This window comes from Protomyctophum bolini (assembly GCF_963924005.1).
Source record: "Protomyctophum bolini genome assembly, chromosome: 10".
Classification (NCBI taxonomy): domain Eukaryota; kingdom Metazoa; phylum Chordata; class Actinopteri; order Myctophiformes; family Myctophidae; genus Protomyctophum; species Protomyctophum bolini.
The window spans coordinates 31054522-31060989 of record NC_137871.1 but is presented as its reverse complement, the minus strand read 5'-3'; positions in this window follow the sequence as shown (position 1 = coordinate 31060989).

Genomic DNA, 6468 nt, shown 5'->3' with positions numbered 1-6468 from the left:
TAAGAAGGGGGCAGGTGGGCAGGCTAATGAATTAGTAATCAGGATTGACAGTGCGTCTGTGGTGGGTTTCCCCCAACTCATCTCTCTATCCATCCCTCTCACTCTCACTCTCACTCTCTCTCTATGTCTCTCTCTCTGTCTCATCTGCATCCTGTGAACTCTTTGTCAATCCAACCTCCTCTCCGCTTTGGTGGACCCCCTCTATATCACCTTTACCCCCCCCCCCCCCTTCTTCTCTACCACCTCGTTGCTTCACCCCCCTCTTTACTTCTCTCGTCCTCTCCTTGTCCTTGGCCTGTCGCCTCTAACCTTCTCCTTCGTTCGTCTTCCTTTGTCCTGTCTTATCCCCTCTCTCCTTATCCCCTCTGCCCTCTGCCACTATCTGTCTCTGTCTGCAGTCTCTCTCTCTCTCTCTCTCTCTCTCTCTCTCTCTCTCTCTCATCTCTCACAATCATTCACACCTCTTCTCCACTCCTCCTTACACCATCATATCTCTTGTCTCTGTCTTTGTCTATACCACTCTCTAATCATGTATTATTGATTATTTGTTGGAGATCACTGGATCACTGTGTGGGCAGTGCATGGTGCTCAATCCCTACACACCTGCCAACCATCACTTCTTATTTATTTGTTCTTTATTGGCAATGGTGTAATAAACTAAAGCATTAGGCTTCACGACAGATAAAGCACTAGCCGTCTCTATGCGTTTGTGTTTATGACCACTGCACTGCACACCCAAATATGTTTCCCAGGCCAGACTAAAAGATTCTCAAAGCACTTTGATGAAGCTGAGGGGATAGGAGATGTATCAAGCGCCCATGGGGGAGTTGGGGACCTTGTTATTTGGGGCTATAGTCCAAGTGTTCCCCACGCAAATCATCACCACGCAAATCATCACCACGCAAATCATCACCACGCAAATCATCACCACGCAAATCATCATCACGCAAATCATCACCATGCAAATCATCACCACGCAAATCATCACCACGCAAATCATCACCACGCAAATCATCACCACGCAAATCATCATCACGCAAATCATCATCACGCAAATCATCACGTAAATCATCATCAGCGTAAAATTAATCCGGTTACGCTCTCAAGAGTGAAATTATCGTTAATTTATCACCTACATTACAAGAAGTCTACACAATTTGAGAATGTGGAATAATTGTTATTTTAATCAAGGTTTGCTTGTTGTCTCTCTTATCTCCTCCAACATGAATTACAGCATGGAACATCTTATCCGACAACAACACATTATATAAGTTTTGGGTCTGAGAGACTCTCTGGCCGTGCGGCTCAAATGCTGAATAAATAATGGGTCTTGTTGAATGTGATATTATCGTTGCACATCGTTGCTCCCCTGCTAAAAATATAAAGCGGCTTGAGTGAATCCATAGCTTGTCTTGTGCTTCTTGAAGACAACAGCTCTGTCTCTGTCTCACTCTGCAGGTGTTTGGATTGAATTTAATTGGATTGGGATAGGAAGGAAGGAAGGAAAGGGACAGTTAGCGAGCATAATGATATAAGGTAGACTGCTTCATGAAATGTCCTGAAATAGGCAGTGACTTGATTTGTTGCTTTTTAATGTTTTACCTTCTACTGTTTGTTTCGTGCCCTTGTTTTAACATGATTGTTTTACCTGTTGTACAGCACTTTGTAACCTTGTTTCGAAAGGTGCTCTATAAATAAAATTTACTTACTTACTTACTTCTATTGCTATGTCAAGGACCGCAAAATGGCCTGCATGACCTGTCGGGCCTCATACACACATATCAAACGAACATTCTGTGTTCCGTCTGTGTTTCATGGCCGCCTCAATGCTTTTCCAATGGAATTCACGTGATTTGATTGCCTCCCTTCCCCCCCATCAAACGCAAGGTCAAACCACGTGACTTCCATTGGAAAAGCATTAGGCGGCCATGATGAAACACAGTGACGGAACACATAATATTAATTTGATATGTGTGTATGAGGCCCAAGTCAGTATAGGTCGGTCAGTGAGTCTCTGCAGTAATCCAAGAATCATATGTCAGCATGCCTCCATCATCATCATAATATGATGATGATGGAGGCATGCTGACATAATGATTCTTGGATGCAAAATAGGTGTGTGGGGTGGGATCATATACAGACTATATTATAGTCTGTAGTGTATATGATCCCACCCCACACACCTATTTTGCATTTTTGCTGCAGGAACACTCAGCATATTCTGTGTGTGTGTGTGTGTGTGTGTGTGTGTGTGTGTGTGTGTGTGTGTGTGTGTGTGTGTGTGTGTGTGTACATTCACCCTCACTGTATTACCAGCCTATACTCAACATTCCTATTCTTTCCTATTGGGTTTTCTATTGTATCATGTATGGCTTGGCAGGGTTGACTGTACGAGGCTCGTTGTGGAGAAGAGGATGAGATGGGGCTTCTTAAAATGAAAATAAAGAACACTCACACGTTCAGTTCATACTATATAGGCTAATATATACACTCAGATATCAACAGGCCATTTCAGTCCCACTCAAACCGAGAGGAGGAGGAGGAGGGGGGGTGACTGACTGTCGAGAGAGAGAGAGAGAGAGAGAGAGAGAGAGAGAGAGAGAGAGAGACTCCAAGTCACTCCGAGTCCATCCATCCATGATCCATCCATCCATCTACCGACTCTGCCTGCCCTGGACCAGTACCGGTAACTAGTCTACCAGCTTTCGCCGGACGGTGGTCGCTGGTCGGTGCATGCATGGTCTACGCGCACACCGGCGGCTAGAGGGGGACACACGCTCACACTTTGAGGAAAGGACGCACAGCGCGGACCGAAAAACGAGCTCCTTGCATTGGTGTTGTTCCCTTGTGTGGATGCAGAGAGAGAGAGAGAGAGAGAGAGAGAGAGGACTAGACCACCTCTGCTGCACAGCTGTCGCGTTTTGAGCGTTCCTTGGTCGAACGTGTGTTGCTGGTGAGTGCAGTCTATATGCTTATTTTATAGAATAAAAGGGCTATGGCAAACCTGCATGTGTGTTTATATATTATCCCTATGGTCTATTTAAGTGCCGTTATGCATGCGCATGCTTTGGAAACAGTGCAGCTGTCGTTATTTTAGAATAGTAATATGGTATCAATAAAGATATTTAGCATGTGCATGATCTGCTGCATATGCGTCCTCCTTACAAATGCAGCGTCCTTGTCTAGCACGTGTAGGGCTATTTACTGCCTATGTGTGTGTCTGACTCTGCAAGATGCTGTTTGCTTCAGTTCAGGCGGGTTTTTAAGATAGCTGTTTGTTGAGCTAATTAGCCTGTAGATATGCAGTGTGTGGGCCAACCAGCCCTGGGCTTTTTGCATGGAGGTGTTTTACTCCCCTTTCTCTCTCCCGTGAGAAGACCGGGAGAGGGATAACAAGGAACCCCTTTCCTGCTTTTAGTGGGACAAGTCGATCTTGAAACGCGACCAAGATCTATTTTGGAGCAAAAGAAAAAGGCACCGGCCTCAATTGAGCCGGAGCCGTGTGTCTCCCAGCCATCCTGTTGTCATGGTTACTGCAGGCTGAGGAGGCTGGGAGAATATGGCTGCCTGTCTCGCTCCCCCGCGCATGTGTGTGTGCGTGCGTGTGTGCGTGCGTGTGTGTGTGTGTGTGTGTGAGAGAGAGAGGGAGAGACAAGGCTACTTGTTTCAGCATTTGTCTGTTGTCGGTCTGATAGCCAGAGGCTGCAGGCCTAGGCTAGTGTGTGTGTGTGTGTGTGTGTGTGTGTGTGTGTGTGTGTGTGTGTGTGTGTGTGTGAGACACAAGGCTTCAGACAGAGATAGATTGGAGCACTGCTATCGTTGGCGGTTTAAGCACTTCCTCGAGAGAAGGGGGCAGGCTTTTCCGAAACAGGTGTCTGATAGCAGCTCATTTCACCCCCAAAGCCGAGTCACTATTATCTCTTAATTATAGACATTTATGTGTCTAGTCTAAATCCATTGTAATTCACTCCTCAAAAAGCCACTGCAGTGCAGTGGGTTCCTCTGGGCAATGCAACGTCTTCAAATGAAGACATAAAGCAAAGAAGAACTTAACAGCAAAGGGCCCTATCTTGAGTGCCACCTCATGCCTAAACTATGTAAGCTGGCATCTTTTGAGGGGCGCCTGAACGTCTGGCTTTCCATAATTGGCCAGCTCCATAATGGGACCCTATAGGTATAGGGGCCCTGTCCAGAGCCCGGGCAGAGACGGCGGTTCTGGACAACCGTGCGTCCGACCGACTCGACACCGGGCACTGCACCCCACGCAGGGGTGTGGAACGCGTGTGTCGAATTGCACACGTACATACATACAGACAGAGACATGGTGCATTTATAGATAGATGGCAGCCAAGTCTATGGACTTTTGAGTCATGCAGCCGCTCCTATATGCACAGCTTTTTGTGTTTGAGCACGGAATGTGTTCGTAGCATGGAATGGTAGCACGGGACTCGAACACGGGACGCGCTGTCAGGCCAGAACCTACATGTGGCATGTGCCTGGACCACTAGGCCAGCGGGCGCCCCATGCGTCTTCACTTTTCTGTCCTCAATTTTGTCTTCAATGTTTGTGTTTACACAAACACCGAAAGCTGGGCATACTGTAGGTGGGCCTAGCGCCCCTTAAAAATGCCTAAAAAGTTCAGGCTTAAGGGGTAAGGCAGATAGGGCCCAGAAACCCATAAGAACCCCCCCCACTCCCTTCTCCCCAAGTAGGCCTAGTACTGCTTATATACATGTAAATCGGCACAACTATGAGCAATGGATCCGTTTAAGTTGGCGTGAGCATCAAGACCGTGGCACTCTGTAGAAGTGACATATTGGGGTGATTTGAACGGACTCATTCTTCCACTTCAGAAGGTCGGTGGTGGTGGAGGCTGCGTCGTTGTGGCGGTGTGATGTATCAGGCCAACAGACAGGCAGACATAGGCAGGCAGGCAGGCAGAGGAAACCCTGGGATAGACCCCTCGTCTTTCTCTGTTTGCACTTTTACACAGTATTAGATGACCTGGTCAACAACGTGTTTATATCCTATAGCTGCAGCGTGTGCGTGTGCGTGTGCGTGTGCGTGTGCGCGTGCGTGTGTGCGTGTGTGTGTGTGTGTGTGTGTGTGTGTCTATGAGAGAGAAAGAGACAGAGCAGGAGTGAGTGAGAGAGTGACAACAAAGTGCATGTGTGTGACATGTGTAAATGCAGTATGTGCATGACATGGTGATAACTTTGCATACTGTATAGGGTTTGTTTTGTGTTGCACGTTGCAACAGGGTCAGTAGGTCATGCGGGGTAGCCTGTGAGAACGCAGTGTCTCTCTCTTTCTCTCTCTGCAGACGGTCGAGAGAGGAGAGGAACGGATCAGAAGAGAGGGGGGGAGGGGGGAGGAGGACAAGAGAGACCGATCAATAAAAGTGGAGAGCTGCATGTTTACAGTCTAGGCGATGTGTGTCGTTTCAAAAGCTGCACACTTCAACAATGTGTGTTCTGAAGTATCGCATTAGAATGTCCTTCTTCACGAGATACCTCAACTACAGACACCGTAAGGACACACATAGGCACAGATAATTCGTTGAACTGTAAGATGGTAAATAATGCATTTAAAAAATGGATACCTCACATGAGTCCACAGCAGCCACCTTGCAGCTTGCCCCTACGGATATTGATTGGTCCCTTTGTTTCCTGGCCACTGTGCTGCCACATCCTATACTGTAGCTGAGCGTGGCTATTAGGACGCATCAGTGCCCTGCTCAAGGGCCGTCGGTTTATTGTCCGTCTCTTGACACGCTCGCGTGTCCCACTATATACAGTTAGTTACGCAAAGGGTTAACAGTTTGACTGCGGAATTAATAACATCGCAATGCCTCGTTCACTAATGTTCACTGCCTGGATTTCACTAACCTTTTGAAGAACGACCACGCAGACTTCATCATGGTTGCTTTTCATGAAAATAACCAACTTCCCAAACACGTGCACAGTAAAATCCAGAGTAATACTTTCTTTTCGTTTCACACTTTCAGTGAACACTCTGTATATACGTTTAGAGCTGTCGTTCCAAAACATATTTGCCCGGGACCCAAACTAGTGAAAATAGCAGATCTACAATTTGATCTGAATTTTGTTATTAATTCATGACATTTTTTCCTTTTTTGGGAATGTTCTTTGAAAATGTGTAGGAAACTTAAAAATAAAGGGACCCATACAAATTGTTTGGGAACCAGTGCTTTAGAGCATAAACAGTGCAAGGAGCACTGCACCGCGCTGCATTCGACGTTGAGCTCAGGTCAGACTTCAACACGCAATGCACCACATTTGGACTGGGGGTTTCTGTGCTGGCAAGAAAAAATTACCCCCCCCCATGCTGCTATACTCTCTCTCTATACTACTTGCTAGCTGGCCAGGGCGCTGCAGGGCTGTGTCTTTTCATACAGCCCCCATCAGCTCCGTAGTGCTGTCTGCCATGATGACCTCCCTATATGCA